Below are 27874 nucleotides of genomic sequence, written 5' to 3'. Positions count from 1 at the left end.
CCGGCCCCCAGCCCTGCAGGGCACGGCTCACAGCTGCGATTAGATTAGAATACAGTAGGATGCCAGGATTTTTACACACTTGAAATGAAGGCGATCTTAGCACATGTCTCCTGAAGTTGGTTCCTTCCGCGGGGGAGGTGACTTGGCGCTCACCCCTGAGATGCTGAAGAAACATGTCAAGCCAACTAGCCACAGAGTGACATAGAAAGCGTCCCTCTTATCCAGACCAGGGGACGGCCTTACCACGGTGCTCGGCCAGGTTCTTAATGAGACAAAAACCCTGGAGTGTTATAAAAATAAGGAATGAGAGGCCAGTGAATTTAGTCAATCCCATTGATTTCCTAATTCTGTGCCCTTATTCCCGAAGTATACATTTAAAAATGAGATGTAAGACAGGGAATGTGACTCCAAATCCTCGTGAAGGTGGGCCACGGACCCACTCCATCGCTACAACCTACCACCATAAAATGAGGATAAGATGTGGACAGAAGGGAATGTGGCTCTGAGGGAAACTTTCCAGGCACATACTCGATAAACGAAGGCATTATGCCGGGGGAGGTGGGGACCCCAGGCACTGGAGTGGGAGGGTGTTGGGTAAAACTCTTAGGCCACCGTTCTTTAAGGCTTGCCTCCTGTGGCACTCCCTGGGGAGGGACTTGGTATCCCTGGTTATTGAGCTGGACCAAGGTTTGGCAGCTGAAAACTATTGGTTTGCACCCCCCAGCACCAACCCCCCCCCCCGCCCCGCCGCTGGTGTTTCCGAAAGCATTAAAGATACACATCTAGAAAGTTCAAATCTGGTGTTACAATGAAGCCAGGGAGATTCCATTTCAATGAAAAAAAGCCATAAAATTCTCACGAGGAGCTTTCGGTAAGCACATCATTGCCCAGGCTGCAGGGGTCACTCCAATAACCTTTTGTAACTTTCTTCCTCAAGACATGTGAATTTTCTGTGTCCACTCTTCACACCAAACACCTTGCAATGTCGGCTCGCTTTCAAATCCTGCAAATCTTCTTCCAGACATTGCCACTGCCCCCCTCTCCTGGCCTCTGAGCTGTTCTGCCAGCCTTTGAAAACTGATTTCCGTCTCTAGCACCTTCTCTGACTTCTGCTTTCCCTCTTAGAAGTAATTTCTTTTCTGAGTACTTCAGCTTTCTTAGATATGTGGAAAGGAATTGAAACGTCTTGCTTACAAGGTCAAAAAAGGTTTGCAAGGATGTATAAAGTTATGCACAGAAAACACTAAATAGTCTGAAAAGATTGTTACTCGATGTATTTCAAGCTGTTTTTCCCCCTCTCTCAAGGTTTATGAGTACGTAGCTTCCTTTTATTTAACTTTTATCTTCAACTAAGACAAAAAGAGGAAAATGGCCACTTCCCATAAGAATTGGTGTATTTTGAGGTGTTTACCCTAAATATTCCCAGGCAAGAATCTGGAAAGGAAAACAGCCCCTGTGTAGATCTTCACAGATGTAGGAACTCAAGAGAACGGGAAAGACAACAGTTGATATCAAAACCTGCTCAGTCTGAGTGACTAATGTGGGTTAGTATTCAATCCCCGTGACTAATGATTGAGGCAATTGTCAATATCAGTAGAGAAACTCCTTTCTGGTCCAAGCCCAACTTGAATTCTTAAAAAATGACTATTGCCCATTTATTCTCTACCTTGAAGTATAGAGAGAATAAAGATTTAGATATTACTTAACATTGATGTTACCCTCTGCTTGGGGGTTTCCTTCTTTTCTCAAATGTCTAAGCAGATCTCTGCCCACACACATCTTTTTTCAAGGAGATCTAGAGAGTGGTACCTGCAACCAGTTCATTACCTCAGGGGGTTGGGGGTGTGATGAGCCCTCCCCTGACCTCTCCCAGAACTTATCAGAGTCTTGAAACCAGTGCATGTACTGTTTTGTTTGCTTGCAATTTTCGCAATTTGCCTTTTGCAAAGGCGCACGTAGGTTTTATTGTGATTTCTTTCAGTGTAACTGACATGATCACAAATTACTAATTTCATTAGTTTTTCAAAAATGGGACAAGTCATTCATTGTATGGTAAGTACTGAAGTCTTTGGATCTATCAAGGGAATCTGGCCAAGGTTTTTTTAGTTTGCCTTTTTTTTTTTGTTTTTTTTTGTTTTTTGGGTTTTTGGGGTTTTTTTCCCCCCAGAACAGCTACCTTAAACCACAGGTTCCAGCTAAGAAACTTCCTGGCATCATTAGCACATTAATAAATAACCAAGAAGACATAGGAAGATTTATATACAATATTTGTTCTTAAGTGTAACACAATTCCCTGACTTCATAACTAAAACTTTTCAAACATGGGTATTGAACAAAGAAAATCTGATCCCTTTCCCCATTTACAAAAAAATAAAAAAAGAAAGAAGGGTTTACCTTTCCCTTTGTTTAACTCTTTAGGCTACTGGCTTCTGACCTTGGCAACAATGTAAAAATGATTTTGAGGCAATGTGAAGAAATGTTTTGTAAAAAGGTTTCTTTTAATGAAGGGACATGAATTTCACAATGGATGCAGTTTGTATATTTATAAATGTGACCAGTTCTCAAATACAAACAAAATCCACCATTATAATTGCCATCAGCCCACAGAGGAATTTCAAATAACTGGAATGTCTGGCTAGGCCTTACTTTGATCAGAAAGAAGTAGATCAGAAGAAAACAGTTTACTTTGAGATTTTTAAAGAAACCCTATTAAATATGCCTACTTAGTGCCTATTCATTTCATCTCGACTTCCTACATCTAGAAACTTAACAGAACAAGAATCTTCTAGGCCTTGTAGCTGCTTGAGTCATAAACACAAATTCAGATATGTTTACGCAACTCATAGTGACTTTTCCAGTCAGGATTTTGGTGGGATTATTATGGTTCATGTAATTTTATTATTTTCAACAAATTGTTAAATGTGGTCTGTTTGTATACTTCTGTAAGACTTTTCATTTAAATAAATTGACAAGTTATAAAACAACCCTTTTGTCAGACCATGAAACTTGGTATTTAGTTTGGGAAATACCGTCATTGCAACAATGCTAGACACGATCATTCAGGAAAGGATAAAATTTACTACAATCCAAAAAACTAATCAAGATTATGGATTGAGTATACACTAAACCCCCTGCCTTCTGTTCCCAATGTGCGGGAAAGCCTCCTGTGCCAAATGTGTAGCCATTTTAGAAAGATACTAAATTATTCCAAAGGGAAAAAAAAAAAAGTTGTACTCGAAAGCAAGAAAAGCAAGAAATAATCATTGTTATATAAGAAAAATACAGGCATGTTAATTTACGATCCAAACCCAGCTAAAGCAAAAATTAGTGAACTCAAATTCAGAACTAAAAAAAAAAAAAAATGTCCCGGAACACAGCACAGAGAGATAAAGATGTGGAAATAATAAACAAATCATTTAAAGCACAGGGAATAGAATGAGAATGTGATTAACAGATTTCCAAGAAGAAAGGAGAATGCAGAAAGAATAAAGGAGAGAAAATATGCAAGTTGTTAAAACTGGGGAAATTTCTGGGAAAAAAAGAGGAAGATATGAGTGAAAATAAAAATACCCAATAGGGATGAATAAACTTTAAATATCTGTATATGTCATATTAAAACTGTAGAAAGTTTAAGGAGAAAGAAAAAGCAATAGAAGCTATGAGAGAAGAAATCAGATTGCCCACAAAGAACCATCAATAACAGACTTTTCATGAACAAGTTAAAAAAAAAAATGCCAGAAGAAAACTGAGTAATATCTTAAAAGGACCGAGGCAAAATTACAATGAACTTGGAATTCTCTGCCCACACTAATCTTCCTGTAAGGATGGGGACAAAATAAAAGCATTGTCAGGGATGCAGGACATAGAAATTAGGAATATATTTTTGGATATTTGCTGGAAGAACCACGAAAGAGAATACCTCCACGAGAAGGAAAAGAACCCTATAATGAAGGAATATACTGTGAGAAGCAATTGTGAGAACAAAATATTAAGAACATGGGAGAGCACCTAATGAAATAGCTTTTAATAAATCAACACAAGAGAAGTAACAGAAAGAGAAAGAAAGGAAAAACAGAAGAAAAGAAAAGAAAAAAAATTGGTGAATTGAAAATAGCGTGGAGTAGGTAAGACGTGGGAGAGAACACGGTGTGAGAGGATAGTGTGTGAAGGTTCCACACAGAGTGTGCTGTTCCCAGTGCCTTACGATGGACGATAGAGATACTGAGAGATCTTGGGCTTTGAGAGAAAAATGGAAGTATGCACATGAAAATCGTATTGCCACTCAAAGGGTAAAAATACAATAAATAAACTCCCATACTGGTAGGAGAAAATCAAAATAAATGAACGGGTTGCATGGACACCCACCACCTCCTGGCGATAGTGGCCCCTGGGGAAGGGACCAGAAATGGGCACGGGCCTAGGGTTGGAAGCTAACGAGGGTTTCAATCTCATCTCTAATATTCTATTTCCTTTAAAAAACAAAAACAAAAAACAATCGGGGCACCTGGGTGGCTCAGGTGGTTGACTCTTGATTTTGGCTCAGGTCGTGATCTTGGGGCCGTGAGATCGAGCCCCGCTATAGGCTCCAAGCTCAGTGCAGAGTCTGCTTGGGATTCTCTCTCTCTCCTCTCCCTCTGCCCCTCCCCCTGCTCACTCTCTCTCTCAAATAAATAAATAAATAAATAAATAAATAAATAAATAAATAAAATCTTTAAGGAAAGAAACACTGCAAGCAAATAAGACAAAATTTGAAAAGTTACTATTTCTAGGTGGTGGAGATATAGGTTTTTGTTACATTACACTTTATGTTTTTTCGTATTTTCAATGCCACCCCCCCAAAAAAAGAAAACTTTAGTGCTTATTTTGAATCATCATCCAAGTGTATGAATCCCAAAAGTGTGAACGAATCCCAAAGCGATCCAGGTTCAAGTCCCCAAAGTCTGACAGATCAATTCAGTGCACACCCAGAGCAGACATGGGGCTGTAACACATACCCCATCTGTTATATGCAGGTGAGAAAAATTCTTAATGGAGGGTAACTCCAGTGAACTTAAGGGGTCATTGCCTCTTAAATACTGGTGGGTTATAGAGCCCCATTATCTCAGGCTCTGCATTGGTTTGAATTACTCGTCTCTGGCTTCGGTGCGCAAGGAGCGGAACAAAGATGTCAACATAGAAACTACCATAGCCAGGGGTCAGCAGGGGGTTACCCAATTAGAGAACCCTTAAGAAACCACAGAAAAAAAAATAACTTTTCTGTCATAATAAGGACCCTTCCTATGGGAGGCGGAACAATCACTTCTGTGTGTTAGTTTTCTCTCGCAGCGGGTTAATCGTGAGGCACAATGAGAAACACAGCAAGATTGCCTTCTGTGAATGACGGGCATTGGCAGTAGGTTGCCCATGGGATTCCCTGCTCACTAGAACAGCTGTTGGACAACACAACACCCGTGCAGAAGGAAAAAGTCATTCTAACAGAGAAAATACAAAAAGCACGTCAATGAATGGTCTATATTTATATTTCCTTCAATGGACGTTTACATGAGAAACCTTCTCAAATGAGCTTCATACTCTTAGAATACAGCAAGATCACATTATTGGCCAAAGGAAGGCTATAAATGTCCTACCCATTCTTCAGTGGGAAAGCCAAGTCTCACTTCTCTGCAGGCTTCCTCTTTATTGCAGAGTCCGGAATGGCTCAGGGGAGGCACTAAAGTCAGGATGTCAATGCTGTGATCCCTACCAAGATGACAAAAGCCCAACCCAGGCAGTGGCAGTGGGGATGAAGAAAAAGTTACAAATCCAAGTGAGGCTTTGGAGGTAGAATCGTAGCAAAGGGTGGCTGGTTAGCGAGGCAGGAGTTGAGATCACAGAAGCACACTAGGATGATTGCAAACTCCCTTAACATCCCGTCAATTTACATAGGAAGCAAGAAATAGAAGAGGTAAATGGGGGGTGGAAGGGAGGATAATTAAGTGCCATTCCAGACATGGTGGGGTAAATTCTAGTGAGGAAGTGGAAATGTATTACCAGAAGTCAGGGTAAAGATCAGGAGATCTGTGATTTCGATTCACAGTGCAAGCAGGCGGCTGATTCACAGGTGTGGGTGGGATTGGGCAAGGACAGTGTGAACGTGATAAAAGAGCTGAGAGTCCTCTGGTTCAAGGGTTTCAAAGCCGTGCTCCTCATACCCATGGGAGGGAGGGACAGTGAGAGGGGTAAGCAGAGGAGATTCCAGACTCCCATTTTAAGGATGGCAGCTCAGCACTTTCTGGTTTACAGATGAAGACTTCCACATGAGACTTCATTGGAAGAAAGGATCCTATGGCTCAAAAAAATTTCCGAAAACCACTGCTGTAGTCCATAAACTAATTGAGGTTGATGAAATTGCTCCGGTGAAACAGGCTGGGACATACCCGTTCCTCCACAGTCTGAGCGTTGCCCCTGGCGTCCGGGTGGCTGCTTGGAGCCCTGCCCATAGGGTGGAGTCCAGATGGTAGGAAGCCCCTGGATTCCAAGTGGGCAGGGAGGGGACATTTTCACAGGCTGCCTAGAAGTCCCTGCTGGGCTGGGAAGAGTTCGAGGCTTAGAGGAAGTCAAAATCCTGGCCGGGAAGACCACAAGGTGAGGTTGGACAGGCAGAGTGAGGACAGAGTCAAATACAAGTAGCCGAGTCACTGTTGGGAAAGTTGGGAAGAGTTCAGGTGAGGACAGAGCAAAGAGTGAGGCTGAGTAGGTGAGCGGTTGGGACTTGGTCTTCAAATACAGAGCGTGAGCCAGGGCACCTGGCACTCTTGGAAGAGGCAGGTCCAGCACCTTTAAGCAACTGAGCTCTGTAACAGAGCCCTCCTTACTCCAGGTAGAATGGGTCGTCATCTGCTCGCTTCATTTGAGGGACTCTGGGACAGTCCAAGAGACAAAGCTTTTAACCACTGTCTCTAACTGTGAAATGAAGGAGCAAATACCGCTGGGCGAGGGAGCTGGTTCTCTTACATTTAAAATTAAAATGGCTGTTAATGAATCAGAGGGGAAGCAGATGGGAAAACTAGAGAGAGTTCAAATCAAATCTTATAATGAAACTGTAGAACTGATCGGGTCCTCTTTGACCTGAGAGAGTTCATGGGCACTAGAAGTTTGAAGGGAGAAGAATGAGGGTTACTGAAAAGTTAGGGTAGCATAGGGAGGTAGTTGAAAAGACAAAAAAATGGCTTTTGCCATAGTTTTGTCCTGACCCTTGCTAATACCACCAACTCTGTTGGGACAATGAATCTCTTCAAATGCAGGTCCTAGAGTCTGGAGGGAAATCTCCTTCTTCTACAAACTTCCCTGACTTCCTTGTTGGAAAGCTCTGAGGTTAGCAAACATGCATTTGAGTCTGTTTGGTGTAATTAGCCCTTGCATGCCTCTATCTGCCTCCACCTCTGCCTTTGCCATCCCCCTGGGCTCTCGGTAAAGCCCTGCACCACCACCAGCACAGCCCGAGGCAGGAGGAACTCTGTTCTCTCTGGATTAGGCATTGAACCCATCTTTTCTAATCTCCCTCTACCCAGGATGATTTATAATCTCTCCTCTTTGTCTTTTATGGGTCCCTTTTATTAATATTCCTGTAAGCTAGGTCTTGTCATTTTTAAATCCTTTTTCCAGAAAAATAGAAGGAGAAATAAACCTCAAAGACGGTGACTACCTCGTCATAAAAACCACCAGACCATTCCACATTTCAAAGCTTCTAGAAAGAAATGCCTAAGCAAAAAGAAGGAAAGGAAGGGGGGAGAGGGAGAGAGAGAGGAAGGAAGGAAGGAAGGAAGGAAGGAAGGAAGGAAGGAAGGAAGGAAGGAAGGAATGCCAAGGCGACCTTAGTCACTATCTCTTCCCAATGCTTATCAATGTTCATCCTCCTCTCTCTTTTTCCATCATTTCTGTATTTTAATTTTTCTGATTTTGTCTGGATCCAATTCCTGTAGCCCCAAAACCATTACCTCTTTGGTTTGATATTTAAAGACTTCGTCTCAATACTTTGCATTAAAGATGCAATATAAAAATTAATTGCCTTGTATCATGGGAAGCCAACTATTTAAAGTGTTGTCAACCAGCGTTATTACAATGAATGTGATAATAAAGTTTAAGATGAGTCATGTAAAGCAAAATTGCAAATGGGCTCAGATGAAAGAGTCAGCAAGAGTTCCAACCAAGCCTTGTAATGAGGGGATGGAACAGATGACGACATTCTAAAAAACCCATTTCTGTTTGGCTAGATGCAATTTGAAATAATGATAGGTCTATCTAAATGCAACCAAGTTCTTTTATTTCAGCTCATGTGATGAAGACGTATAAATACTTTGCCTCTGTAAATACTAAAGAAGTGAGAAAAAAACATTCAAAAGTAGCCTTTGCACCCCCGATATATCTCTCTCCAACACCTGTCAACAAAAGTGATGTTTGCCAGCTGCTTTCCTAGTCATCAGAAAGAAACATTTTGCTAATGTGAATATAATGATACATGACTCCCTGAAGGAAACACACTCTTCACGGCTGTTGGAAGGAATTCTAGAATCGGAATCAAGAAATCTAGGTCTTAGTCCTGGCTCTCTTATAAGGAGACCTTGATCAAATCGTAGAAACCTGCCTGTGCCTCACTTTCTTCATCTGACAAAGGTAATTTAAAACAAACAAACAAACAAACAAAAAAAACCAGCCACCACTTGTCCATCTGCCTTATGGATTTGCTGTGAGCGTGCCTTGAAAAGTAGACGGCAACCTAGCTGGTGCTTACTCTCATTATTATTTACAGCTTTCTGGACTTCTTCTCCTGGACAGGTTACCTGAAGCTTCCTCACCTCCTCGTCTAAAAGGGGGCAGTGCCATAAATTTCATGGATAGAAAAACAATCCGGCCGGACGTGACTGAACAGGAGTTAGACGTTGAGCTGATTTAGGATTCGGTCTTCTCTCCTACTCGGACCCTGCAATTACAGCGCACTATAAACCACGGTGTAGCGTATCTGCTACGAGCATTCTAGTAAATAACAGAGAATTATAGGGCTGGAAGAGCCCTCGGAGATCATCAAGCCCAACCCTTTCATTTTACAGATGAAGAAACTGAGGCCCAGGAAGGTTAAGAAGCTTGTCTGCGGTTTCTACAAACATCTAATGGCCCTGGACAAGGATCCAGATGCCCGATTGCCCGGTCTCGTGGTCTTTCTGGTCATGAAGCTGCCTTTGCCTGATTCCGTTGTGAACTGATCTGTTGAGACAAACACTCATTCAGAGATTCCTATCACAGTTGCTGCCCACTTCTGTTATCAGACACACATCTGTCACTCAATGGTGGCAGGAATTCCTGTTTTCTTGTTGGCTTTCATTACAACATTGGGGAAATATTTTCCTGGAAATGCCTCTCTAGTAGATTGAATTGCTGATGTCTCCCCAGTGATACAATCTATTCCTTAGAGACGGATACGGTGATGCAAAGATCAAGACCACAGGGCTGGACTTAGAAAATCCTGGATGTGAATCTTGCTTCCAATTCTCTGGAGCTGGGTTCTTGGGGGAGCCTTAGTCTCTTTCTAAGCAATTTTCCTCACCCGGACAATGACCTAATATTTCTGAAAACACTGTAAATTTTAACATGTGATAGAAATATTGGTGCTTATTGCCTGGAAAGCCCAACAACACCTAGCACGTGGCAAGCTGTACAAGTGACATTTGTTTAATAATTCTGATCTCCTGTTGGGCAACCTGATAGCTCTGGGAGACATCACGGAAAACCCACAGACTTACTTCTCCCCTTTGGTTTCCACATGAAGGCTTTTTCCTCCTTTCTCACATTCTGAGAGTCTCTCTCTTGCTTCTAGCCACTTGCTCCTTTTCCATCTTGAATGGAAAGGAAAAAAAAAAAAATCCTGTGCCCTGCAATGACCTGGCTCTGTATTTTCAGTAATCAAGACTTTTCATTTGTTAAAGGCTAACTTAAGAGTTTGGTGCCTCCTCTTGCACGTGTAAAGCAGTATACTAAGGGAATGGCGCCATGTTGAACTGGGCATTACTCTTTGGCTTGTCAGTGATGGGCACCTTACTCAAACTCTCTTAAGCGAAAAAGGTGATTTATTGAAATAGTGGTAGAATGGCTCACAGAACTGAAGATAAGACAAAACATAGGCAGGTGTCTGCAGGGACCTCAGGGATGGGAGCTCGTGTGTCTCCCTTCCCAGGCTCATCTGGCTTCTCTCACTGGGTTGGCCTAATTCTCTCCCACTGCAGGCAGGTTCCCTCTACACCCTAGGAGATGCCCATGGCATGTCACTTTACAACGAGAGAGAACCCAGCTCTGGTTTGAGAAACCCTATAAAAAGATTCAAGGTGTCCTGGCTGAGGTCTGGTGTTAGGAATGAGTTCAGGTTCTATGACACAAGGCTGCACATACACCTCATTTTCACCCCCAAGCAAAATAGTCGGTTCAAAAAAGGGAATGTTTTCTCGAAGTACACAAGGTCTTCTGGGCAGTCAGAGACAATGGATGTATACCAGTTTTCAAGGGCTTGTTTTTCTCCTCTGAGCACAGAACTCTTCACTAAAACAAATACATGTCACCAGGGAACATTATTACTTTCGAGCCTGACGATGGAAAAGGTAGTTCATAAAGGAAGACTAGTACCTACTTACAGTCAGATAATTTCTGTATCCAGCTTCTATCGTATCAGTAATTGCTAGCAATCCAGCAGCTACGCCGTGTACACATATTGGAGTTAAGCCCCTTTGAAAGAGTTAGAGCTTGTGTCTTACTTCCCCACCCTGCCCTCCCGTTGCCTACCTCCGTCCTCCTACACCCAGTGAATCTAGCACACGTTTGAAGTTTTAGTCATCATTCTAAGACAGCTCATAGAATTATAACCGGAGTCCTTGCAGGCACTTTCCCCTGATGCTAACAAAAGCGTTGTCTTTGACTTTCCTTCCAGAGCAGAGGCTCTCAAGCTTTAACATGCATAAGAACTGCCTGGACGAGGTGCTCAACTCTGGACACACTAACCCGGTGGTTCCCAAGCTTGTCTGCACATCGTAATCACATGGGAAACCTTTTGAGCACCGAGGCAACACCCAAGACTCATGAAACCCCACTCTGCGAGGGTGGCACACAGACACTAGGAGTATTTGAAGTTTTTCTGGGTGTTTCTAATGTTCAGAATCATTTGGGGGGGGAGGGCCACTGTCTTAACCCCGGGGTTCTCAGCTCTCATTGCACGGTAGAATCACCTGGATGTCTTAATGAACTTAAAAAGTGTCTAGGTCCCACCCTAAACCAATGAAGTTACATTCTGGAAAGAGGCAAGATAGGATGATTAGACATGAGCATGAGCACTAAAAAAAAAAAAAAATTTCCCCAGTTGGTTAATCTTACCTATTCCCAGAGAGCCTAATTAAGACGGTCTGGGGTGGGGCCCAGGAATCTGCTTTTTAGCAAACATCTCCACCCCACTGATTCTGACTCGGGGTCTGCACTCATTCTGAGAAATGCTTCACCTCTACCCTGGCTACTCAGAGTATCAGCAGCACTAGGACAGCGGTGTCAGAAATCTCTTTGTGGGGGCGCGTGGGTGGCACAGCGGTTAAGCGTCTGCCTTCGGCTCAGGGCGTGATCCTGGCGTTATGGGATCGAGCCCCACATCAGGCTCTTCTGCTATGAGCCTGCTTCTTCCTCTCCCACTCCCCCTGCTTGTGTTCCCTCTCTCGCTGGCTGTCTCTATCTCTGTCGAATAAATAAATAAAATCTTTAAAATAAAAAAAAAGAAATCTCTTTGTGCACCCCGCCCCCTTGGAGTTTGATAGAAATGCAGAATCCCAGGCCTCCTGCGGCCCCCAAGTGCTGAACCAGGAGCTGCATTTTAACAATATTCAGGTGATTCATGTGCAGATTGGAGTTTTTTGTTTTGTTTTGTTAGAACTTCGTGGAATACCTTTTTCTTAGACTTTCAGGGGAGGCGCAACAGGGCAAGTAGTAAAGAAAATGTTTTGCTTTTCAACTCTAGTTAAGAAAAGATATAAGCATACATATATTTAACACAAAGACAAATTCGTTAAGGGAATGGTAAGCCCAAGGCCAGAATGCTGACTACTCTTGGTGGAAGATGCTGGGTGGGAGAGAGGAGAGCATCCGGGGAGATGTAAGTCACAGGCCCTTCTCAGGCTTTGCATATGGGCAGTGGCTTCACAGCTGTCTTCCATGTTACTAAAAATAATGACAAAAACAAGCAGTAACCCAAACCACATTTTCTCCTGTTTGACTTCTGCTTTGCATGCAGTTGGGGTGGTAAATCTACTCTGTGGGCTGTTTGGTTTCATACTTCCCTGTCGGTCCTCTTCTGTGAATGTGAGTTAACAAGCGGACTCCAGGCCCAGCTGGAGGCCCTGCAGCCGTCCTTCCCCATCCAGGCCTGAACGTGCGCTGACTCCTGGGCTGGGCTCCCTCGTGCTGTGGAGGCTGGCCGGACAGTGGAGAGTACCTAAAATATGGCTCTTACACCAACTCCTCTTTACCAGGGAGTCATGCTGCTGGTAGGAAGTGGTGTCTCTCTTTCTGATGTAGAACTCTCCAGAAACCCTTGGACAGGTGGATCCAGGCATTCCTGGGGCTGGCTGTAATATCAGCAGACACTAGAAGCTTCCCCAACCAACTTGTTGGATCAACTCCATGGACAGACCTGGCGTTCCCCATTCCCTCCGTAAGACAAACACAACAGTGGCCTCGGCTCCCAGAGCTGGAGGTGATGCCTGGCCCCTTCTCTTCCCAACCATTGAGTTGTTTGCTTATTCTCTTGGCTAATACCTTTTATAACACTTGTATCAGTATAATTGCATGATTTAGTTTTGTATTCAGTAAATGGATGAAGAAAGAGGATTTCTTCTCTAAAACTAAGTTGAGTGTTTGAGAAAGTTACATGAAAGTGACTTGCTAAAGCAATCATTGTCATCAAATCGGGTGAGAAGTAAACAACAAGAAATGGTCAAGTAGAAAATTGTGGGAAATCCACAAGGAGTCTGCATGCTGGTTGTTTTGCAAGTGTTTTCCATTTTTGTTCAAGTTTAAAGAAAACAGAAGTAGAGATGAAACATTGCTGAAGTCAGTTTGGCGAGAGAAAGGGTAAGGAACCCAACCTCTCTTCTGTTTCTAGGAAATCAGCTTCTTTTTTTCTTCCTTCCTTCCTTCCTTCCTTCCTTTCTTTTTTCTTTCTTTCTTTCTTTCTTTCTTTCTTTCTTTCTTTTTCTTTCTTTCTTTCTTTCTTTCTTTCTTTTCTTCTTTCTTTCTTTCTTTTCTTCTTTCTTTCTTTCTTTCTTTTCTTCTTTCTTTCTTTCTTTTTCTTTCTTTTTAAAGATTCCACCTATTGGTGATACCATGCAGTATTTGTCTTTCTCTGTCAGGCTTATTTCATTTAACATAATGCCCTCAAGTTTCATCCATGTTGTCAGAAATGACAGGATTTTCCTCCTTTTTAGCACTGAATAATATTTGTGTGTGTGTGTGTGTGTGTGTGTGTTGGGCACTGAGGCTGTTTCCATATCTTGGCTGTTGTGAGTAATGCTTCAGTACACACGGCAGGGCGGGTATATTGTTGAGATGCTAATTCTGTTTCCTTCAGATAAATACCCAGAGGTGGGATTGCTGGGTCATAGGATAGTTCTAGATATAATATTTCCGAGAACCACCATACTGTTTTCCACAGGAGCTATACACATTATATCACCACCAACAGCATATAGAGATTCCCCTTTCTGCGCATCCTTGTCCACATTTGTCATCTCTTGTCTTTTTAATAGTAGCCCTCCTACCAGCTGTGCGGTGATGGCTCATATGGGGTTTTGATTTGCATTGCCCTGATGACTAGTGACATGAAGCACTTTTTCACGTGCCTCCTGGCCATGTGTATGTCTTCTTTGGAAAAATGTCTACTCGGGTCATCTGCCCATTTTTTAGCTAGATTGTTTGGGGTTTTATTGCTGTTGAGCCAAATGAATTCCTTATATATTTTCGACGTTAACCCCTTATCAGATGTACGGTTAGCAAATATTTTCTCCCATTCTGTAGATTGCCATTTCGACGCATTGATGGTTTCCTTTGCTGTGCAGAAGTTTCTTTGTCTGATGTAGTCCCACCTATTTATTTTTGCTTTGATTGCCTCTGCTTTCGGTGTCTTTTTTTTTTTTTTTTTTTTTTTCCCCCTCTTTTGGTTTTTTTTTTTTTTTTTTTTTTTTTTTGACAGAGACAGCCAGCGAGAGAGGGAACACAAGCAGGGGGAGTGGGAGAGGAAGAAGCAGGCTCCTAGCAGAGGAACCTGATGTGGGGCTCGATCCCAGAACACCGGGATCACTCCCTGAGCCGAAGGCAGATGCCTAACTACTGTGCCACCCAAGCACCCCTGCTTAAGGTGTCTTATCCAAAAAAGTTACTGCTAAGACCAGTGTCAGGAGCTTCTTTCCTGTGTTTTCTTCTAGGAGTTTTATGGTTTCAGGTCTTATATTTAAGTCTTTAATCTATTTTGAGTTAATTTTTGTGAATGGTGTAAGATAGGAGCCCAGTTTCATTCTTTTACATGTGAATATCCAATTTTTCTAACACCATTTATTGGAAAGATTGCCCTTCCCCAACCCCCCCCCCAAGTGTATATTCTTGACTCCTTTGTCCTGAATTAAGTGGACATATAAGTGTGAGTTTATTTCTGGGCTCTCTATTTGGTTCCACAGGTCTATGTGCCTGTTTGTATGCCAGTACCATCCTGCTTTGATTACTCTAGCTTTTCAATACAGTTTGATATCAAAAAGGCTGTGGCTTTATTCTTTCTCAAGATTGTTTTTGCTATTTGGAGTCTTTGTGCTTCCATCCAAACTTTAGGATTATTTTTCCTATTTCTGAGAAAAATGCCATTGGAATTTTGGTAGACATGACATTGAACCTATAAATGCCTTAGGGTAACACGGACTTTTTAGCAATATTAATCCTTCCAATGCATGAACACGGGCTATCTTTCCATTTATTCGTACCTTCTTCAATTTTTTTCATCAGTCTTCTAGTTTTCAGTGTACAGATCTTTCACCTCCTTGGTTAGATTTATTTCTAAGTATTTTATCATTTTTGATGCTATTGAAATGGAATTGCTTTCTTAATTTCTCTTTCAGATAGTTGTTAGTGTACAGAAATGCAACTGATTTCTGTGTTGATTTTTTTATCCTGCAACTTTACTGAATTCATTAATTAGTTATCAGTTTTTGTTGGAGTCTTTAAGGTTTTCTATATAGAAGATAATGTCATCTGCAAATGGGGCCCATTTTACTTCTTCCTTTCTCATTTAGATACTTTTTTTTTTTTTTTGAGTTATTGTTCTGGCTAGAACTTCCAGTACTATATTGAATAGAAGTGCTGAGAATGGACATACTCGTCTTGCTCCTGATCGTAGAGGGAAGGCTTTTAGTTTTTCACATGCAGTATGATGTTAGCTGTAAGCTTATAATGTATGGCCTTTATTATGTTAAGGTACATTTCTTTTATACCTCATTTGTGAAAAGATTTTATCATGAAAGGATGTGGAACTTTGTCCAACGCTTTTGCTGCATGTATTGAGATGATCTTGTGACTTTCCTCTTTCGTTCTGTCCACGTGGTTCTTCATATTTATTAATCTGCGTATGTAGAACCATCCTTGGAACTCAGGGGCGAATCTCACTTGATAGTGCCTTGTGATCCCTTTATGTGCTCTTAAATTCCATTTGCTAGTATTTTGTTAAGGATTTTTGCATCTACGCTCATGAGGGATACTAGCCTGTAGTTCCCTTTTCTTGTAATGTCTTAGTTTGGCCTCAGTATCCGGGTAAACCTGGCCCATAAAATGAGTCTAGAAGTGTTCCTTCCTCTTCAATCTTTTTGGAAGAACTTAAAAGGAGTGGTATTAAATCTTTAAATGTTTGGAACAGGTCCCCAGTGAAGCCATCTGGGCTTGGCCTTCATGATTCAGTCTTGGTAAGTTATAGGCTTCTAGGAATGACTCCATTTAATCTAAGTTATCTAATGTTGGCTTACAATTTTCATAGTAGTCTCATGATTTTTTGTATATCTGTGATATAACTTGTAAAGTCTCCCCTTCTGTTTATAATTGTATTTATTTGAATCATCTCTTTTTTTCTTAGTCTAGCCAAAGGTTTGTCAATTTTGCTTATCTTTTCAAAGAACCAACTGTTAGTTTCATTGATCTTTTCTATTGATTTTTTTAGTCTCTATTTCATTTTTTTCTGCTCATATCTTTATTATCCCCTTCTCTCTGCTAACTTTGGGTTTTGGGTGTTCTTTTCTATTCCTTGGGATGTAAGGTTAGATTGTTTACTTGAGATCTTTTTTTCTTAATACAGACATTTATCACTCTAAATCTCCCCCGTAGAATTATTTTGCACATCCCATAAGTTTTACTATGTTGTGTTTACATTCCATTTTCCTCAAGATATTTTTTTATTTCTCTTTTGATTTCTTCTTTGACTCATTGGTTACTCAGGAGTGTGTTATTTTCCATATATTTTGAATTTTCCAGCTTTCGTCTTATTATTGATTTCTATTTTCATACTATTCTGGCCAGAAAATATGTTTGATATGATTTCAGTCTTCTTAAATCTGTTGAGATTTGTTTTGTGGCCAGCATATGCTTTATCCTGGAGAATGTTCTGTAAGTGTTTGAGAATAATATGTATCTGCTGCTGTTGGAATATTCTGTGTCTGTCTGTTAGGCTCATTTGGCCTCAAAGTCCATTATTTCCTTATTGACTTTCTGTGTGTGATCTATCCATTGGTGAAAGTGGGATATTGACGTTCCCTACTATTCTGACATAGCCGTCTATTCCTGGTCTCAGATATATTAATAATTGTTTAATCTGTTTAGGAGCTTCAATATTGGACCCACATATATTTATAATTGTTGTATCCTCTTGATGAATTGCCCCTTTATTATTATATAATGACCTTCTTTGTCTCTTATTACAGTTTTTGACTTAAAGGCCATTTTGTCTAAGTATAGCTGTCTCTGGTCTCTTTTCATTTCTGTGTGCATGCAATACTTTTCTCCATCCCTTCACTTTCAACCTAGGGGTGTCCTTAAAGCTTAAGTGAGTATCTGGGAAGCCTGGGTAGCTCAGTCCGTTAAGTTCTGACTCTTGGTTTCGGCTCATGTCTTGATCTCAGGGTGGTGATATCAAACCCGCATCAGGCTCCATGTTCAGTGTGGAGTCTGCTGAAGATTCTTTCCCCTCCCTCTCCCTCCCCTCTATCCCTCCCTCCCCTCCCCTGCTCTCTCTCTTTCTCTCCCAGTGTCTCTCTCTCTCTCTCAAATAAATAAATAAAATCCAAAAAACCTTAAGTGAGTGTCTTGTTGGCAGCTTATTAGTTAGGTCTTCTTTTTTTTTTTTTTTCCCATTCACCCACTCTATACCTTTTATTTTATTTTTTTAAAATTTTTTTATTATATTATGTTAGTCACCATACAGTACACCCCTGGTTTCTGATGTAAAGTTCGATGATTCATTAGTTGCGTATAACACCCAGTGCACCATGCAATACGTGCCCTCCTTACTACCCATCACCAGTCTATCCCATTCCCCCATCCCCCTCCCCTCTGAAGCCCTCAGTTTGTTTCTCAGAGTCCATAGTCTCTCATGGTTCATTCCCCCTTCTGAGTACCCCCCCTTTCTTTATCCCTTTCTTCCCCTACCGATCTTCCTACTTCTTATGTTCCATAATGAGACCTTTTAATTGGAGAATGTAAATAATCCACATTTAGAGTAATTATTGATGGGTAAGGACTTACTAACACCATTGTATTCATTGTTTTCTGATTATTTTGTAGTTCCTTTACTACTTTCTTCCTCTCTTTCTTTGTGAATTGATGATCTTCTTGTAGTGGTGTTCTTTGATTCTTTTCTCTTTATTATCTGTGTGCCTGTTATAGGTTTTTGCTTTGTGATTACCACGAGGCTTTCGTAATACATCTTGTAACAGTCTATTTTAACCTGATAACAACTTGACTTCAATTTCATAGATAAGTCCTGCACATTTACTGTCTATCCCACATTTTATGTTGTTGACGTCACGATTTATATGTTTTTACATTGTGTGTCCATAAACCAAATATTGTAACTATTGTTAGTTTTAACACTTTCGTCTCTTAACATATATGCTAGAGTCCAAAGTGCCTTATACACCACCATTGCATATTAGAGTATTTTGAATTTTACTACATATTTACCTTTACCAGCAAATTTTATATTTTAAAATGTTTTCATGGTACTAATTAGTGTCCTTTCATTTAAGCTTGAAGAACCCCTTTTAGTGTTTCTTGTAAGGCTAGTCTGAAGGTGATAAATTCTCTCAGCCTGTGTTTGCCTGAGAAAGTCTTCATTCCTCCATTTCTGAAGGACAACTTTGCCAGGGAAAGTATTCTGCTTGGCATTCTTATTTTCTTTTAAAGATTTATTTATTTATGATTTTAAAGAGAGAGTGTGTGTGTAAGCACGGGAGAGAGGGAAAGAGAATCTCAACCAGACTCCATACCAAGTGTGGAGCCCCATGCAGGGCTTGATCCCATGACCCTGAGATCATCACCTGAGCCGAAACCGAGAGTCGGACCCTTACCTGACTGAGCCACCCAGACACCCCCCCTTTTTTCTTTTAGCATTTTGACCGAATCATCCTACTCCCTTCCAGACAACAATATCGCTGATAAGAAACCTGCTGATCGCATTATCAGGATTCCTTTATATGTGACTAGACTTTTTTTTCTCTTGCTGCTTTCAGAATGCTCTCTTCTTTGATTTTTGAGAGTCTCATTATAATGTGGCTCAGTGACGATCTTTTTTGAATCGAAGCTGTTTGGGGATCTTTGAGCTTCATGTACCTAGCTGGCCACATCTCTCCCTAGACTGGGGAAGTTTTCAGCCATGGTTTCTTTAAATGAGACTTCTGACCTTTTCTCTCTTCTCTTCCCATAATGCGAATATCATTTCTGTGGATGGTATCCCATAATTCACATAGGCTTTCTTCACTCTTTTTCACTCTTCTTTTTCTTTCTCCTCTAGCTGGGTAATATCAAGAGCTCAGATTCTTTCTTCTGCTTGACTGAGCTGATGTTGAAACTCTTTATTGCATTCTTAGTTTCATGCACTGTGTTCTTCACCCTAGAATTTGTTTGATTCTTTTTTTATAATTCCAATCTCTTTGTTAAAGTTTTCATTTGGTCATACATTGTTTTCCTGAGTTGTCCATCTTTGTTTTCTTGAATTTTGCTGAGCTTTCTTAAAATGATTATTTTGAATTCTTTTTCAGATAACTCATGGATTTCCATTTCTTTGGGGTGAGTTATTGTGAAATTATTATGTTCCTTTGGTGTCATGTTTCCTTGCTTTCTCATGTTTCTAGTCACTCTGCACTGATGCCTGCACATTTGAGGGACCAGTCACCTCTTCCAGCCTTTTGCAACCGGCATCAGTGAGAAAAAAACTTTCACCTGAAGGTGGTTGCAAGGGTTCCAGGTGGGTGAGATATGGTATCTCTGGTGCCAAGGACAGCACAGTGACACGGCCTCTAGTTTCTGTAAAGCTGTGTCAGCTGAGGTCAATCTTGGTGAATACTCAAGGGGTCTCTGGTGACCAAGAGTGCAGAGGTCCTACGGGTGGCAGTGATGGCTGGGGCTCTTGGGATCCTCAGTGACAAAGGCTGCTGAGGTCCTTCTGTTCTCCTTTTTGTTCACTGGGGAAGCTGCAGCCAATGACCTCCCTCATGGTACCAGGTCTGGCACGCTAACAGAGTGGCCGCGGTGCTGGGGTCCCACAGCACGGGTGCACTTGCTGCAGAGGTGACACCAGTGTCTGAAGTGCAGTCATCACAGGGACTCAGGCTCGTAGGGGGAAGCTGGGGTATGGGGGGGGCACATCTGTGGTGTAGGCCCAGGGAGGACAGGGTGCAGCACTAACCCAGGCCTACGGTGCAGGGTGCAGCAGCAGCAGACCCTGGGGTTGGTGAGTCGGAGTCCCGTCTCTGGCCCCAGGGGGCAGATTGCTGAGCGAGAGCATCTTGGCCCTGGTGACAGAGTCTTGTCTGTAATTCGAGACCCAGGTGACAGAGCACAAAGTAGCAGTGGCAGCAGCTCAGCCCGTGACGACGAGTCAAACCCTGACTCAGAGCCCGGAGCACAGCGGCTGAACGGAGTCCTGGTGAGAGTCCACTAGAGCCACATGTCGAGACCCAAGGTGGGTCAAAGCCATGAACTGGAAGCCAAGTGATGGGTGCAGAGCAGTAGCAATGTGGCCCCAGGGATGGCAAGTCGAAGCAGCACAGCTTTGAACTCAGGGTACAGAGTACAGAGCACATAAACAGTTTCCTATTTGTTATTGTTCCTCGACTTATATTTTATACTCCTTGACATAACTTTGAGATCTTTTTTAAGATTTAATTTATTTGAGAGAGAGAGAGAGAGAGAGAGAGATCATGAACAGTGGGAAGGGGTAGAGGGAGAGAGAGAAGCAGACTCCCCTCTGAGCAGGGAGCCCGACGCAGGGCTCCGGCCCAGGACCCCAGGATCATGACCCGAGCAGAAGGCAGACGCTTAACCTACTGAGCCACCCAGGCGCCCCTCGTGGAGATCTTTTTATAATGTTAGTTTATTCCAACAGTTCCCAATTGATGGCCATTTTGATTGTTGTCGCTTTTTTATTAATATACACAATGCTGCAGGGAACATCCTCATTCGTGTTTCCTTCAGCAGATCTGCAAGAATTTCTTACAGCAGATACTGAGTGAAATTGCTAGGTCTTGGATATGCACATCCTAATTGACATTGCAAATTGTTCTCCTAAGAGGTTGTACGAAATTACTCTCATCAAGACTCCCACATCCTCTCCAGTTTTGCATATGAGTCACTTTGCAACATACCAAATTATATGAAAAATAGTATTCCATTAGTCTAATCATCTTCTCATTTGTATACTGGTTTTCAGATTCCAAGAGCTTCCCTGAATGACTTTGTTCTTTCCTTTGCTCATTTATATACTCATTTTATCCTTTTCTTATTGATATGTAAAACTTCTTTGAAGCAATAATTTATCTTATGCCTATGTTGCAAATATTTTTGGCTGTGTTCTTGCTTGCCTCTTTAATTTTGCTAATAATGTCTTTTATCTTAAAGATGATTTTTTAAGTATTACTGTGTTCTTTGTTTGGTACAGATTTATCATGCTTTTCCTTGATGATTTTATGAATCTTACTTAAGAATGCTTTCCCTGTTCTAAAAATCAGACATACTTGTCTATATTTTCTTCTAATGCTTTTACATTTCTATTTTCTTTACATTTAGATGTTTACGTTTAGATGTTATACAAAATCTGGATGGAATTTATTTTTATAATTAGTTTAAGTACAGATTTTATTTCATTTCATTGCATTTTTGACACATTGTTGAATAAATTTTCTAACACAAAAGTTACTTTAGAAATTTTCATTGGGATTGCATTGAATATATAGATTTATTTGATGATGAATGACATCTTTATAACAACGAATCTTTTTCATAAAAAGATAAATTTATCAGTTATGCAGATATTCTTTAAGGTGGTTTGGTAAAATTTTTAATTATTTCTTTTTAGGATCCAAGATTTTGAGCATTAATTGTAAGATGAATTCCTAAAGATTTAGTGGTTTTCATCTCTCTCTCTTTCTCTTTTCCTCTATCTCTCTTCTACCTTCCCTCCTTCCACACACACACACATTTATAGTTTTACACAGTGATGGGGTATAAAATATTAATAAGGTATTTTCAATGATGATTTCATATTCTGCCATGCTGCTGAATTCCAATATTAACTTTAATACCTTGTCCTTTGATTTTCTTTTTTTTTAATTTAAATTCACTTAGCCAACATATAGTACATCTTTAGTTTCAGATGTAGAGTTCAGTAATTCACCAGTCGCATATAACACCCAGTGCTCATCACATCACGTGTCCTCCTTAATGCCCAGTACCCAATTACCCTATCCACCCACCCACCTCCCCTCCAGCAACCCTCAGTTTGTTTCCTATAGTTAAGAGTCCCTCATGGTTTGTCTCCCCTTCTAATTTCTTTCCATTCTGTTTTCCTTCCCTTCCCCTATGATCCTCTGTGCTATTTCTTATATTCCACATATGAGTGAAACCATATAATTGTCTCTCTCTGATTGACTTATTTCACTTAGCATAATCCCCTCCAGTTCCATCCATGTCGATTCAAATGGTAAGATTTCATCCATTCTGATGGCTGAGTAACATCCCATTGTATATATACACCATATCATCTTTACCCTTTCCTCTGTCAATGGACATCTGGGCTCCTTCCATAATTTGGCTCTTGTGGACATTGCTGCTACAAACATTGGGATGCAGGTGCCCCTTCGGATCACTACCTTTGTATCTTTGGGGTAAATCCCTAGTAGTGCAATTGCTGGGTTGTAGGTTTGCCCTTTGATTTGCTTGGATGTCTAAATAGTTGATTTCATCTTCACATAATGGCGTGGCATTTACTCTTCAAAATTCTTAGTGTGTGTGTGTGTGTGTACAGATAGTGGAATATATATGTATTATATTAATATGTATATTAGAATATATGTATTCCACTATTTGTTTTATCATTTCCCTTTTCATGAGTTATTTCTACTTTTGTTCAGCTTTATGTGACCTCACTGAATGGTAATAAAAATGGTTATACAAATTGATGTTTAAAATTTAAAAATATTGTCCCATTGTCTTCTTGCATGAGTGTCACCTGTGTCCATGCAGATGCCAGTCTTATTCTTCCTTCTTTGTAGCTATCTGATGTTTTTCTCTAGATACTTAGAGGGTTTGTCTTCACTGGAGTGTTCTGGAATTTCTCAATGACGTGTCTTTTCATTTATTCTCCTTAGAACTCAGCACTTTCAATATCAGTATCATTGTCTTTTTTCAGATATGTCAAATGTTCTCTTGCAAATGCTTTGAGAATTACTCCCCTCTCCAAATTCATCCTTTCTCTTGTCTCTTCCAGGAACTTAAATTTGATATATATGGAACTTCTGAAACTATCCTCCTTGTCTCTTCATTTTTCTTTCACTTTTTCTATCTCTTTGTGATTTTTGTACTTTACTCTTACGGAATTCCTTAGCTTAATTTTCCAGTTCTTTAAGTCAATATTCAGTAAGTATTTATTGAGCACCTAGCATGCACTAAGTACTGTCCTAGGTGTGAGGCTATAGCAGTGAACGAATAGTTGTTACTACTTTCAAGAAGCCTACTTTCTATTGATAGGAGCTGAACAACTAAACAAATATATATCAAGTAGTGGAAAGTGCTATAAAGAAAAATAGTACAGGAAAAAAAAGAGTATGATGAAGAATGGAATAGAAAAGACGGTCAAGGAAGGTCTCTCAGATGAGGTGACCTCTGAGAATATATCTAAAATTTCCTACAATTCTACACAATTATCTTTAAAAAGTTTCCCCAGGTGCCTCAGTCGGTTGAGTGTCTGACTCTTGATTTCAGGGCAGGTCATGGTCTCAGGGTTCTGGATTGAGTCCAGCATCAGGCTCCTTGCTCAGTGCAGAGTCTGCTCAAGATTCTCTTCCCCTCTCCCTCTGCCACTCCACCCACCACCCCCCATGCTCTCTCTCTCTAAAATAAATAAATAAAATCTTTAAAAAAAGGTTTCCCAGGACAGGATGGCCTCTGTCAATCCTCAGTGTTCTAGCCTGATGGATCTCTTGTCGTGTATCTTGTTAGATTTAACTCTCGTCTATTGTGCAGAATGAGTTGCCTGTTCTAATCATAAATTGTTCCAGCTTCCGGTTGGGAAGGCTGAGAAAGGCAGGGCTAGACCGGCCTGACCAGGGCACTACAAAGAAGCCAGGAGAGAAGCAAGGTGCGAGTCTGTCAAGCCGGGAGTTAAAGTGGGATCCTCTCCTGAGACAATAGAAGATGCTGCCATCAGAAGAAATAAGGGGGAAAAAATGCCAGACCACCAGAGTCCAAAATGGTGAGCAAAGTTAGAATGAAATGCAGCAGAGAGTAAACGCTTAAATGTCTGTAAAGTTTGGGAGCACGGGTGAAGAGGGCAAGCCCAAACATGGTGGTATTAACTTAAGAATGCTGTTCAAATGCTTATCACATCCCTTAGCACTTGTGGCTTTCTTCTGTGGGCTAGTTGAGATGTGGTTAGTTGGGGGTGAGGGAAATGCTGCTTGGAAGCCTAGTATAATGGTAATAAGGCAGACACTGTTTGATCTACAGCTCAATGTAAAGAAAATATTTAGAAGTCAGTGCTATTCTAAATGGTAGTTAGAGGAGGAGAAGAAATCCCCTGGACTAGGATCTGGCAGAGGAGAGTCATGCCTCAGATGTATGTTTGGGGTTAGAACCCTTAGCTCTGAATAAAAAGCCAAGCTTCTCTGAGACTTCAGTGGAAACACAAAGTACAGCACATGTGCAGAGCAGAATGCATTATTCACTACAGGCTAGGCTATCCCTTGGCATCCATAAATCCATCAATCTCCGTGGCTTGACACAAGAGAAGGTTTGATTCTCATTCACACAAAGTCCGTTGGGAAGACGAGTCTACAGGGCATCTCTCCTCCATCAGGTAACCCAGGGATTCAGGCCGCCTACATCTTCCAGTGAGGTAAATTCAGCACGTGCCTTCTCTGGTTGCTGAGTTAGGGGGAGAGCAGGCTGAATGTTCAGACATAATATTTTCTAAGATCAGATCTGGAAATGGATTACAACTCTGCTGCCTATAGCCCATTGGCGAGAACCAATCACACGGTCCACTCTAACTGGAAGGGAGGTTAAGAAACGTAGTCATCCCACATACCCGGGAAGAGAAAGATTAAATAGAATTCAGTGACCATGCAGCACTGTCTACCACAGAGAGTGAATTACATCCTATAACAGGGAAAGTCTGCAAGAACAGGTTTTCAATTACTCCATGCATTAAAAAATTAATAATGGCTTCTCTCTGTCCCAAGTGAAAGTTTTGTTACACCAACTTCTGAAAAAATAAAAACTTGACCACCTGGACAGTTGCACTCCATTAGCACCTGGACTACAGATGCCTTGGGAGCGATTAAGGCAGAGAAGTCTCTCTCTCAAATGGATTTTTGTCAGTTCATTTGCAAAACACTTTGGGTCCCTTGGGAGACAGCAAAGATAAAAATCTATTCATGACATTCCTCCTTCTAGGCACATTCTATGGCCTTTCCAGGGTCAGAAAAATGCATGGCCTGTCTAAAGTCATCAGCCAGGTCACTGTGTCAGAAACAGGATGAGAATCAGTATGTGGCTGCTTGTGCTTTTCCTATGCACACACGAGGTCAAGAGATCTTTCCATTAGACAATGGGCCCCTTGCAGGTATGCTTTGGATTGGGGCTCGGGGTGGCTAAAGAGGGTCAAGCAATTTGGCTAAATCTCCTAACCCAGAATTCTTTTCTAAGCCAAATCAACAAAACAGATGTGGTTCTCCCATTAGCCTTTATTTGTTGTAATTACCCACTAATGTGCCTTTAAGGGATTTAGAGGCACATTAGCCTTGAGCCTTGCAACAAACCCAACAAGTCCCAGGTTGTTGTGCTCTCATGACACTAAAGACTCACATTTCCAACCTGCATGTGTTTTAAAGATGGACTGATTAGAATTCAACTGAGCAGAACCCTATGGAAGATTCATGCTCTATGAATTTAAAGAGATAGCCCATATTTCCAGAATCCAATGTGTTTTAAACCTGGGACCTTCAGGAAGTGGTTTATATTGTGGAAAGAAAGATACGAGTCCCAGATATCCACAGACCTTAATCTTACTCCTCCCTCTCTGACTTTTTAGCTAAGGGCCTTTCGAGAAACACCAAAGCTCTCAAAACCTCAAGTTTTCTCATCTGTACAATGGACTGACGAGGAAACAACTGAGTCAAAGGGTTGTTTTGAGGATTGAGAGCAATGACAATTTAAAGTAACTGGCACCTCCTAGCTACTCAAAAATATTAGTTTCTCTTCACCCACCCCTTATCCTATCTCTGACAAACTTTGTTTTAATGATTTAGTGTGTGCAACTGGGATCGCTGCTTCTCACTTTCTTCCACTATCCAGTAGACGAGCTCTGTGGAATACCGAACACCTGAATGAGAAGTAAAAATGTCATGAATAACTGCATCACGTCTCAGATGTGAATTGGGGCTAAATTACTTGACTCTTATGAACACATGCTCATGTGAAGAAAATGTTTATTTCTCTCTTTATTTCAGGACTTCTACCCCAAACACAAACGTACTATGTTGAAAGATTCATTTGTTAAGCTTCTACGCATAAAACACCAGAGATTTCCAGAAAGTAGATCCTTTGGGATAATCCTTATGAGCTCCCTTGGGGCTCCTGGGTACATATGACCAGAGGAGTTAATGATGCAGCAAATGGAGACTCCTACAGCATCCTAGGGAATTCAAGCAGCTGTGACTAATAGAGTTATACACAAGAGACACCAAAGTGTTTCCATATCGTATTTAGAGGAAATCTTCAATTTGCTAGAATATTTAGAAATGGAATTTTCTCATTGATTTTGTTCCTGTTTAAGTGCCAACTAGAAACACCCGATTTTTTGTTTTACCTTTGTCTTTGAAAGTCTTCCTAAAATAAAAATATTTCAAAGGATTTCTGAGGCGTGTTATTGCCTGGCTTTCCAGAGGACACTTTTTTCTTTTTTTCTTTCTTTTTTTTAGTTTTTAATTTAAATTCAATTTAGTTAACATATAATGTATTATTAGTTTCAGGGGCAGAGTTTAGTGATTGATCTGTTGCGTGTATCACTCCAGACAACACCTTTTTCTAAGAGGAAAAAGGGAGCATAGAATAGACCAGCTACTTCCAGACCTGGAGTCTACCCCTAGAATTTTCACTAGTCCAATCGTGTGCCTTTAGGTACCTCTATGGTCCTCAGTTTCCACTGAAATATATTCAATTATTTATAATGTGATGGTTGGGCATAAAAAAATAGAGCAAAATGAATGAATTTCTTTAAATGACAGTTGAGGGTCTATAGGTCACATTAGCAATTATGATTCCTATTGTTATTATTATGACCCGTGAAAGTCACTCATATTAATAAGGATATAAAAGACAACCAAAGAGTAGCCATAGGGCTATTTGCTGCAGTATAACTCAGAAGTATAAAAAATTGCGATCAACCCAAACGTTCTATATATTTGGAATATACAGGCTTGGGATCTTTCTATGTGTCTCCCCTCCCACATCTCCTTTATGGAAAAATTGACCTTGTTTTTGGGGGGTTTTTTTCCATGTAAAGTCGCATATTGTGTTATATGAATCCTACTATTCAAGTCACAATATATGAGACTTGCAGCTGAGCCATGAGAGATCAAGGTGAAGTTGTATAAGATGGTCGTTTTGTAGGCCATCTTTCTGTCATGTAGGTTGTGTCAAGACTGCCCAGTACACGGGGCTCCTGGGTGGCTCAGTTGTTAAGCATCTGCCTTCAGCTCAGGTCATGATCCCAGGGTCCTGGGATTGAGCCCGGCATCAGGCTCCCTGCTCAGTGGGAAGCCTGCTTGTCCCTCTCCCACTCCCCCTGCTTGTGTTCCCTCTCTCGCTGCCTAGATCTCTGTCAACTAAATAAATAAAATCTTAAAAAAAAAAAAAAAAGACTGCCCAGTACACATGCACCATACTAAATGATAAAAATAAATAAATAAATAAATAAATAAATAAATAAATAAATCTAATCCAAACAGATTGTTTTTCTGAGAGCAGAAAGCAGCAGGGAACAATGAATCCCAGTAGGGGGGAAAAAAAGACCCGA

At 41.0% G+C, this 27874-nt stretch overlaps 1 long non-coding RNA gene across 5 annotated transcripts; it reads left to right on the top strand.

Annotated features, from left to right (window-relative positions):
- The first annotated feature begins 12311 nt into the window (after window positions 1-12311).
- LOC105237843 lies at window positions 12312-26709 on the top strand. Of its 5 annotated transcripts, XR_004620826.1 has the most exons (6): window positions 12312-13131; window positions 19341-20263; window positions 23856-24049; window positions 24527-24652; window positions 25252-25420; window positions 26106-26709. It is a non-coding gene; the product is annotated as an uncharacterized LOC105237843 (long non-coding RNA). The 5 variants fall into 5 exon arrangements; XR_002142771.2 differs by lacking the exon at window positions 24527-24652 and having other exon boundaries at window positions 12314-13131; window positions 19434-20263; XR_004620825.1 differs by lacking the exon at window positions 24527-24652 and having other exon boundaries at window positions 12314-13131.
- The last annotated feature ends 1165 nt before the right edge of the window (window positions 26710-27874 follow it).

The sequence above is a fragment of the Ailuropoda melanoleuca genome, chromosome 15 (genome assembly GCF_002007445.2).
Source record: "Ailuropoda melanoleuca isolate Jingjing chromosome 15, ASM200744v2, whole genome shotgun sequence".
In the NCBI taxonomy this organism is placed as follows: Eukaryota; Metazoa; Chordata; class Mammalia; order Carnivora; family Ursidae; genus Ailuropoda; species Ailuropoda melanoleuca.
This window is presented reverse-complemented; position numbering and strand designations above follow the sequence as displayed.